The following is an 11,470-nucleotide window of genomic DNA, read 5'->3' on the forward strand; positions in this document are numbered from 1 at the left end:
GTATTTCGCTGCGGGCTTAGCACACGCCTTGCACGCGCGTGTGTTTACACCATCCAAACAAGCTAAATCCAGCCGTCACCTGCTGCCTGCGTGTGCCGTTTCGCAGGGGTTGCCCGCAGGTGCAAGACCCACCGTAACTCCGCAGGGCTCGGAAATTAACACCTTATTTTCCCCGACGTCGCCTTTATTTTTTTTTCAGCTAGAAGCGCTGCCTGCCCGTATCTGGCTTTCTTCTTTACGTTTCCTTGGTATTGCCGAACGCCAGCCCCGCGAGGGCCGTGCCCCGCCGCTGGCCGGGGGTGGCAGCCCCCGCGCCCCCAGCCTCCCCCCGCGGCCGGGGTGATGGCCGCTGTCCCACCGCAGCGGCGGCCACGCAAAGCACGAGGGCTGCGGCGCTGCGCCGTCCCGCTGCGGGGAGCCCGGTGCTCCCGGGAGCCTGCGGCCCGCACGGCTTGTGGGCACGTAGTGCTGCCCGCACAAGCCCCCGCAGGGATTGCCTGCGGCCCTGCTGGCTGGCACAGCGCAGCCCCGAGGGCCGGGTGCCTGGCTTTGGGGGCTTTGTCCCCCGGAGCTGTTGCACAACGCAGCGTTTGTCTAAAATCCTGCGTGGGTGCGTGGCTGGGGATGGTTTGTCAGAAGTTGGAAGCATGAAGGGCTCATGGGGAGTTTCGGTTACAAACTGGACAGCAGGGAACCTTGCCTGCCTAACGAACCCATACCTGACGAAAGCTGAAGTCAACAGAAATGAAATTACAAACCCTGGTCTTTTTCCTATATTCATTTAGTTACCAGAAATTGACTTTTTGTTTATTTTCCTCATGGTTTATCCACTGCACCCTTTCTGCACAACTTTTTTGTCACCTGGAGAGGTGCTTTGGTGTGCTGAACTGCAGGTGTCCCCTCTCCACAGACAATGGAGGAGCTTCTTTTCCTAGTGACACCGAAATGCTACTGGACTTGAGGTCACCTGAAGCAGAGTTCACGCTCCCATGCCTTGTATTTGTTACCAGCTATTTTTGCTCTTGTAACCCACTCCGGCAAGTATCATGCTCGTGGTCGGCTCTTTCCCTCCACCCTTCAATCCTTCGAAGTGGAATAAAGCCCTCCACCCCAAAACATGCGCTGAACTTTCAGCTCCCTATGGATGCATGCAGTTACTACGTGTTAGCTACCGAGGGGGCACATACTCAGCAAAGGAGTCACATAATTCAGGTCTGTTTGCCAAGGCATTTCTAGGGCTTGAAGTGCTTTGGAGTAGGCAGGGTGCTGCTGAGGGTAGCGCCAGTGTGCTTTAGGAACAGCCACTCTAGGCACCCATCAAACCCAATCACTTTTCTACTCATGGAAAGAGCTGGCTCCCACTTGAGGTTTTAGTGAGGAGAAAGCCCACACACATGTTTCTTCTTCCTAAGTGCCTGGTTCCCTGAGGCATTACTGCTCACTGTGTAGGTTTGTATTTCATCAACAAAAACACAGTGTCCTCCTCAGCTTACTGTACCTTCTGCACAAATTCATCCTGCACAAGGTGTAGCTTTATATACCTGATCCATAGTTTTGCACCCAAAGGTTGGTGCTTGCGGTAGTTCTAAAAATCTGTAAACCGGAAAAATAAATATTTCATGATGTGACATGTCAGTGGCTTGCACATGATTCTTCAGAAAGATTAAATCTACCACATAGACTGTTGCAGCACAATCAAACTAGTAGGCTGCAACAAGGCTTTACCATGGGTCAGATTCTACTGTCCATGCTGTATCTCCTTCCTCCAGAGGCCAGACCACGCTGCTCCTCCTCCATCCAACCCCTCTCCCACAACCCTCTGGGCTATCTAACCACTTAGTGGGAACGAGCTACAGCTGCACATCGTCCATGTCAATCAACCCACTGCCGCTGAGGCAAGGCCACAGCTGCATACCATCAGTGCCAATCAAACCACTGCCTTCACTCCTCTACAATTCCCCCGTTTTGTTTTTAACCAAAAAGGCTGTATCTATCATCTATTGTAGGGCCCTTGGCAGGATATGTGGAAAGGCTGCTCAGGATGAGTTAAGAAGGCACAAAGCTACATCTGACTCAGCCTCCACATCAGGGTCACCCAGATATTCTGACTCCCCTCTCGAGAGTTCTGTGGAGCAGCCGGTATCTGATGTCCTCTTGTCAATTCTAGGATCTAAAACAGGCTTAACACACCTAGCTGGAAGCCACCGCGGCCCTGCATCTGTGGAGATGCAAGCATACCCTCGTCCCCAGGTAATTAAATCCCACGGGCCTGTCCGTTTTCCCATTTGTAGATCTCACAGATAGGAGGATCTCCTCCCTGCAAAGACAAGAAGTGAAATAATCACAGGACAGTCTTTCCCAGCCGGCACAGTCAAATAATTCAATGTATACACAGCTTTCCATAGACAAGCATGCAGAGTCTCAGAACCCATTTCCCCTTTTTGTTTTTCAAGAAGTAGCTTTTAAGTATGATGGACACGTTCCACCATGGCTTGGCCAGTTGGGGAATGCGGGATGCCAGTAACATGCTCCACCCCCCAAGAGGCAAGGAACTTGGCCGTGCGTGCAGATGAATATGCTGGTCCATTGTCTGTCTTGAGATGCTCCAGAACCCCCAGAGCAGCCCAAGCCTGTCAAAGATGTGAAATGGCATCCAGAGCCTTCTCCCCAGTATGGGCCGATGCCCATACAACTTTTGTGAAGGTATCAATGGAGACATGAACATACTGTAAACAACCGAAAGAAGGCACATGTGTGACATCAGTTTGCCACAGATGCAAGGACTGACATCCATGTGGATTGACCCCTCATAGAAACATTAGTCCAGGACCCAATCACTGACACTCTGGACAAGCGGTGATAATTGATTTTGCATCCACAAAAGATATTTTAAATTGACGGAGCAGTGCCTGAGCCCCCTGATGAAAAAACTGATGAGACATGAGGGCCTGTCGTATCAGATCTGGCACTGGAGGAGTCCAAGCAGGAGCTGCAGGAGCATCAGCACAGGCATTTCCTTCACAGATGAATCCTGGCAATCCAGTGTGACTGCGGACATGCAGGATGTAATATCTATGTGTACGTTGACTTACTATTACCCATAATGTTTTTATTAAAAACAATAGTCATTCTGAATTTATTACCTCCTTAAGCAGCACACGGTCAATGTGTCGTGCAACATAAGCAGACTGTAACAACGTTTACAGCACATCAAGAAAACGTTTTAAAGGCAACAATGACAGCACTAAGTTCAACCAATTGAGGTGATCCCTGTGTCGAGTGTATCAATTCTTGCCATTGCTTCTCATCATACCAAGTGACCACTGCCTTTCCCGATTTCCCAGAACCATCTGTAAAGACTGTAAGGCCTTGCACTGGGCTATCTGCTACCAGTGGCTTTTGAAGTATTTGTATGTCTAAATAAATTTGTAAGAATTTATGACTGGGAAGATGATAGGGTATTTGTCCCTTGAATCCTTCCAGAGCCAACTGAAATGGTAAACTGTTTGCCAAACGCCAGCTTACATAATCACGCTCAATGGGAATTATCAAGTAATTGGGATCTTGGCCCGTGAGCTGAACGCACCATGTATGTCCTTTGGCGATGATTTTTGATATTAGTTCAGTCTGAGTGCTCACTGTATTCTGTGGTTGTATAGATAAAAATAACCACTCTAAGACATGTAATGGATCTTGCCAGCACTTATTCCATTGGCCCAACAATCCCATGGGATGACAGTTAGCAATGACGATATATAAACTTACTGGGGTTTCTAAGTCTACAGAGTGTACCCTTTTTTGTTGCAGACCATTGACCACCCACCCTCTCTAGGGCTAAGCTGGCTTCCTTAGTTAGTGATTGGGGAGATGTTAAATCAGTGTCACCCTTCAATAAATCAAAGAATGGTTTCAATTGTTATAAGGCCCAAGTATGGCCTTATCCAATTTATGGTCCCTAATAATTTTTGCAAATCATTTAGGGTTCTGACATGTACTTGGAGCTGGATAGACTGTGGCTCAAGCGTTTGATCTAGCACTTTAACTCCCCAGTATTTCCACGGGGCTTGTTGTTGAATCTTTTCTGGTGCTATACATAGCCCAAAGGTGGCCAACGACTGCTGCAAAACTGGATACACTTGCTGAAGTTCAGCCTTATCTGCAACTGATAGAAGAATATCATCCATATAACGATAACAATATACTTGTGGAAATTGTTCCCGTACAGGTGACCATGCCTTTGCTACATACCATTGACGTATAGTAGGACTGTTCTTCGTACCCTGCGGCAACACCATTCATTGGTATCACTTACAAGGAGTCATATGGTTTCTGCTAGGTATTGAAAAAGCAAATTTACATTTATCAGCTTCATGTAAAGGAATACTGAAAAAACAATCTTTTAAATCAATTACCAAAATGCCCCAGTTTCGCGGGATCATCGTTGGGTAAGGCATGCCCTATTGCAGGACTCCCATTCCCTCCATTACATTTTTTACTTTCCTTAAATCTTGTAACAAACGCCTGATTTCTTTTTTATCACAAACACAGGGGTATTCCAAGGACTATGGGAAGGTTCTAGGTGTCCTTGTGCTAATTGTTCTTTGACTAATTGTTGGAGGGCTACACATTTTTCCTCAGGAAGGGGCCACTGTTCCACCCAACCAGAGGTATTTGTCTTCCAGGTCAAAGGCAGAGTAGGTCTTTGTACGCCCTCCATCACAGTGGTCCCTATCAAAAATCCTTCCGGGTACCAATAACAACTCCCCATTGTCCCAAAACATCCCATCCCCAAAAATTCATAGGGACATCAAGCATGTAGGGATGGATTGTTGCTGTCTGGCCCTCAGGGTTTCAAACTTGCACCCTATACTGACTTTGGACACTGTGTCACACCACCTGCTCCTGCCAACATGGAACCTGCCGAACAGACAGGCCAAGAGCGAGGCCAGATGTGCGCAGATATAAGTTACATCTGCTCCCATGTCAATCATTCCGGTCACCCGTATTGTGGAAGGGGTCCCTTTGGCAAAGGTGATTTTACAGGTTAGAGTTGGTCAAGCATTTTGTATACTGAATCCAGAAAATTTGTGGTGTTCCTGTTGAACCAAACCCTTCTTTGCCCTGAACTTTCTCATGGGCATAATTAACTTGTCCTGAAAGGAATTAATTGTGCAATCCGGCTGCCTTCAGGAATTGACACGGGGAGGGGTGGGGATCCACACCATTGCTTGAATTTGACCCATATAATCAGCTTCAATGAATCCTGGTAAGACAAACAAACCTTGTAATGTTACACTAGAACATCCAAGCAACAGCGCACTCAGTTTATTGCTGATGGGTCCCACGGCATTCAGTGGGACCTTATGTACTTTATCATCCTCTATTGTAAAGGCGGCTGCTGTGGTAACATCCAACCCAGCACTCCCTGAAGTTTGGGCTGCAAGTTGGCTGCATAAGCCTGGAATTGTTGTGGAGGATTCATTTGTATCAACATGTGGTTCCTTCCCCCGTTTCCTTGCTTTATGTTGCCACTTACAAGTAACCGTCCTTGAGAGTTAAATTTAGATCTACGGTATTTTGCAAAATGCCCTGGTTTGTTACACCGACAGCATACCAAACCAGAGCCATCAGCCCTTCCTGGCCTCCATCGCTTTGGACAGTCCTTTTTTAGGTGACCTTCTTGCCCACATGTGTAATGACAGCGGACAACCCTGACTGCAAAGGTCTTTGCCAGACACTCCATTTGGAAGGCAGCGGTTCCTACCTTCCCACATACATCCATTAATTCTATTAAAGTGGGATTACAATTCGCCGTGCCTGCAATCACCTTTCTACAACCCTCATTTGCATTGTCCTTAGCTAAATGAAGTAACAATGCTTCCTTGGCTGCCCCATTCTGTATTTGCTTATCCAAGACGTCTTTCAACCTATCCAGGAATGACACGTATCCCTCATTTGGACCTTGTGTTATTGTGGTCCATGACTGTTGTGGAGTGCCATGATCTGGGACTTGCAATAAAGCTTGGAGAGCTAGCTTTTCCCTGCTGCGGGACTACAGGATCTAAGCAAGCTTGTAACTGAGGAGAGTTAACTGGAGCCTCCCCCATCAACCCTGCCCCAAAATGTGGATCATCCTGGGGGTATTCTAAATTCATCAATGATTGCTCATTTGCCAAGTGACACTAATTTGACTCAAACATTAACATTTGCATGGGGGTCAATATAATTTGTGCAGCTGAACGGCAATCATGAGCAGTAAGCTCTGCTATGAAAACAGCACATAACAATGACTGAGCATAGGGCGAGCCTATTCCATACCATCTACAGGTTGATCTTAACTCTTATCACTCCCCAGTTGAGAGGTACCCACTTGGGGGGAGCATTACCATCCCCTTGAAGCACTGGGCAGGCTAACACCCTGCCCCCCATGGTGGTTGCAGCATCGATATCCCCTTCCGTGAGTGCTTGCTCCCGCATCTTTTTCCAGAGTTTGGCAGGATCTGGTCCCACTGCTGTAATTTGGACTGGTTGTTGAACATGACCCGAGGTCTCCTCCGATAAACCTATCACAGATTACTTGGGATCACAGACAGGCAACAGGACAATGACTAGATCTCCCCACCACCCCAAAGGGAACCGACTCTGCCCATTTGACCCGGCACCGATCTGCTCCTCCTGCCGGCCTCGACTGTGTGAATCAGGTGATGGCAGAGAATCTGAGGGCACCAGAGGTACCTTATTGGGCATCATCTCTGCAGCCAGGGATGTGGCTATTTCAGCTGCAGCCTTTGTCTCCCTATCTGCTTCCGATTGTTCTAGTAAATTTAAGACCAATCTCCATGCTGTCAATGACGTTGTAGCAATTTTGTCCCCTCTTGTGGCACCCCCCAAAAGTAACAACCCAACACTTAACCGTATCTGAATGCTGGAGACATTTTCTACCTAAAGGGCAAATTATTCCTTTTACACCACCTTAACAGAGTTCTTATTGCCATCTCATGATACTTTATGCCTTAATTTTCAAATATGTCTATTAGCATTGTTAATATAGTTTGTTTCTCTGTCCACATCTGATTGTTCTAGCAAATCTATGATCCATCTCCATGTTGTTAATGAAGCTGTAGCAATTTTGTCTCCCCTCGAGGCAGCCTCAAGAAGTACCTTTCCAACACTTTGCCATGTCTGAATGCTGAAAACCTTTTTCACTGTAACTGACAAATCATACTTTTTACACCACACTAGCAGAATTCTTATTGCCATTTTATCATATTTTACACCTCTTTTTTCAAATATATCCATAAGCATTGCAAATATAGAATTTGTCTCCCTATCCACATTTAATTGTTCTAGTTACTCTAAGACTAATCCCCATGCTGTTAGCGACATTGTTGCAATTTTATCATCCCTTGAGGTAGCCTCAAAAAGAAATTTTCCAGCATTTTGCCATATCTGAACACTAGAGACATTTTTTGGCATAACAAGCACATCATTTACTTTGCACCATCCTAGCAAAGTTCTTATTGCCTTCTTGTTATACTTTACACTTCTTTTTTCAAATATATCTATAAGCACTGTTAAAGTAGAATTTTCCTCTTCTGTACCCATATCAATTAGTCCCCATCTATACTCCAAAAGTTGCAATTTGAGTTAAGATGGACAACAAATATTGCAATACACCCATATTTGTTAGTTGCAGCAGCTCACCTCTCACGGTGTCTGCTATGAGTTGCAGGTTCTCCTGATTGTCTCAGCTACATTGAGCACCAGTTGTTGTAGCCAGAGTCCAACTCAGTCAGCCTCACACAGGGCACCGATTGTTGCAGCACAAGCAAACTAGTAGGCTGCAACAAGGCTTTGCCATGGGTCAGATTCTACTGTCTGTGCTGTAGCTCCTTCCTCCAGAGGTCAGACCACACTACTACTCCTCCTCCTCCTCCATCCGACCACACTACTACTCCTCCTCCATCTAACCCCTCTCCCACAACCCTCAGGGCTATTTAACCACTTAGCAGGAACGAGCTACAGCTGCACATCGTCCATGTCAATCAACCCACTGCCGCTGAGGCAAGGCCACAGCTGCATGTTATCAAAGCTGATCACCCCACTGCCTTCACTCCTCTGCAATAGACCTTGTCCATTTGCTCTAACAAAGCAAGAGCATGTCATGTGTCATGGCCTTCTGAGGAGAAGTACCAGGGGAGATCCCTGCATTAGGTCTCATAGGTACTTGCCAACAACGGGGAAAAGGTGAGAGTCAGATGCAAACTCTTGGGCTCCGTTTCAGTGTAGGAGTATCCTCCACAGAGCACAAATTCCTTCACCTCTCCTTCCCTAGCCATCACCTCCTTCCACTAACACCCTTCCAGTCTGTCTTTACACCATCCCTGGGTGCTTGTTACAGCCCCACTTAGCAAATCCAGCCAGTTCCAGCCTTCACTCCTCAGCATTACCCACAAAGTGCTACTGTGCCCCTCAAGGCCCCAAGTCCGTGCTTGCAGTATAATTTTCCTCACTTAATGGATCCTAATTCTCCTGTCCCGCTCCCTCCTCCTAGCTGCATTCCCTGCCTCCACTAGGTACCAGTCTCTCCCTCCCAAGCTCTTTCAGTCTTTGCTGAAGACAATCCCAGTTTGTTGCCCAGCCAGCTCAGGTCATGTCTCCACTTCTTTGCTGAAGACAATCCCAGTTTGTTGCCCAGCCAGCTCAGGTCATGTCTCCACTTGTTTCCTGTCTCAGTCTCCCTAAACCCTGTTTTCTTTACAGCTTCCAGAGTTTGCTCTTCTGCTGTTCCTCCTTGCTCCCACCTCTCCTGTACTTGTTGTGCAGTCTGTAGGCTACCTGCATCCGATGCAGAGAGCGCTCCATATGATGCAGCCTGTGATTTGAGAATTGAGAACAAGGGGCTTTTTGGCTGAGTTAGCCTTCTGCCAGGCTGCTGACATGGCTCTGCGTGGGGTCAGGTGAAAGCAGTCAGCACAGTGCGCTGCGGAGGACGTGCCAGAGCACGGTCAGGGTAACTGTGACATGAAGGGCAAAGCCAAAGTGGCCAGTGCAATGACTGGTTCTAGTCTAGGACTGATGTAGGCTGCTTTGGCATTACAGCTGAGCCTGATCTAACAGGCACAGGAGTGGCGAGGCTTGGCCATGGAGCAAATCGCACTGTGGTAACGGCCTCCAAACAAACCGGCTGCTTGTTTGAAGGGCTGAAGAAGGAGCAGGGGGTGCACAGGAATGCAGACGCCTGAAAGGGAGACAAACTTAGCTCTGGCTCATCCAGGGAAAATTTACCAGTCATGGGGAACAGCTGAATTACTTTAGGGTTTTATGTTATCTGCTCACAGCTTGCTGTTTTCTTTTCCAACTGAGACATCTCAGATAATCAGATTATTGAATTACTCATGTGACCACAGACTCAATCGCTTGAAATTAACCTTTAGGATATACTTAAAGTCCTCTTTGTCTGCCATGAGGATTTGTGAAGCATGCATCAGTAAGTTATCTGATAATTTAAAAAAAATTAAGCATTACAGGGTTTATGCCAGCTTGACAGTTCCAACTTGCATGTTTGAAAACTGATAATATGTATCATAATTAGTGCTAACATCAGTCAGCATAATAATGGGTATGTTATTTTGGTATGTTCCACTTCACAGACCCAGGCAATTTGCACGCTCCATGTACAACATAATTTTCTATTGTTAGTATTGTATGTCTGCTTGTGCTAGGTCCCGACTTTTCATCTGTATATAATTGTTCTTTCCAAACTACAATATTTCAGATTGCATAAACATGTTAGACTTTAACAAATGCTGAACCTATAAAATACAACACGTTCAGCAGGTGTCCATCCTGGGAATGCTAATATTTTACAATGACTCTTTGAGATGTCTCTCCTCTTGGGGAAGTGTGAGGTGTTCATTACAGCATAGAGCAGGCAAAGGAGGAATCTGCTTCAATTTATCTCACGTAGAGAAGGAAAAACCTTCTGTGACCTTTCCTTGCTCCTTTTTCTTCTTTTACAAAGGAAACCCGTGGCCTGTTGCTGATTTTCTCCTCATCAACATGTCCTAGAAAATAAGCAATGGACTATGTCCTTGCAGTACAGGGACTCTCGGTGGCATTTGTCTATGCCCCAGACTTTCACAGGGTGATCTACGAATCACATCTACAGATGATTTACAGATGACAGCGTCAGGGAGTCCCAGAAGGTTGAAGCTGGGAGGCACCTCTACACACCATCTAGTCCATCCCCTGCAGGGTCAGCTGGAGCAGGCTGCCCAGCTGGGTTCCGAATATCTCCAAGGATGGAGACTCCACAACCTCTCTGAGCAAGCTGTGCCAGTGCTTGGTCATCCTTATGGTGAAAAAGTGTTTTCCTGTATTCAGATTGAATTTCATGGGTTTTAATTTGTGCCCATTGCCTCTTGTCCTGTCACTGGACACCACTGAGAAGGGTTTGTCTCTTCAGGTACTTATACACGTTGCTAAGATCCTCCTGAGCCTTCTCTTCTCCAGGCTGCACACTCCCAGCCTTTCCTCACATGATAGCTGCTCCAGACCCTCAGTCATTTTCATGGCCCTGCACTGGACTCACTCCAATAGCTCCATCTTTTCCTTGCACTGGAGAGTCCAGACCCACATGCAGCACTCCAGACATGGCCTCACCAGTGCTGCACCTCCCTCAGCCTGCTGGCAATGCTCTTCCTAATGCAGCTCAGAGTGCTCTTGGCCCTTTTTGCCATGAGGGTTTATTGCTGCCTCATGTTTAGCTTGGTGTCCAACAGAACCTCCAGGTCCTTCTCAGCAAAGCTCCTTTCCAGCTGGTTGGCCCCCAGCGTGTGCTGGTGCCTGGGGTTATTCCTTCCCAGGGACAGGACTTTGTACTTCCCTTTGTTGAACTTTGTGAGATTTCTCTCAGCCCAATTCTCCAGCTCATCCCTCTGGATGGCAGTGCAACCCCCTGGTCTCTCAGCCACTCCTCCCAGTTTTGTATCACGTGGACAGTGTCCAGGTGATTAATGAAGATGCTCAACGGTACTGGACCCAGTATCGACCCCTGGGGTACCACAGAAGTGACTGGCCTCCAGCTGGGCTTTGTGCCACTGATCACAACGCTCAGGCCTGGCCATTCAGCGGGATACTCTCCTTGGATACATCTTGCACCTGTAAGACTGTTACACTGCTTTGACAGCACGCCAGTCAGCATCAGTAGGTCACAGAAACCATCCAAAGGACAAATCCAAAGAATGTAGTAGGCAAACAACATGAAATGGGTGGGTAGGTGTCTCGACATCACAGCAATTAATCAAAGAGATGCTTCAAGGGGCTTGACTGTCCTTTAAAGTCGGGAAACCACAGCGCCACCAGAAAGCTCTCCTTCCTCTGCAAGGGGCACAGCACAGCACAGGCCAAGCAGAGGGTGCCTGCGAGTGCGGTTTCTTGGGAGGGGTTTGCTGACAGGGAGAGCTTC

The sequence above is a fragment of the Falco cherrug genome, chromosome 6 (assembly GCF_023634085.1).
Source record: "Falco cherrug isolate bFalChe1 chromosome 6, bFalChe1.pri, whole genome shotgun sequence".
Taxonomy (NCBI): Eukaryota; Metazoa; Chordata; class Aves; order Falconiformes; family Falconidae; genus Falco; species Falco cherrug.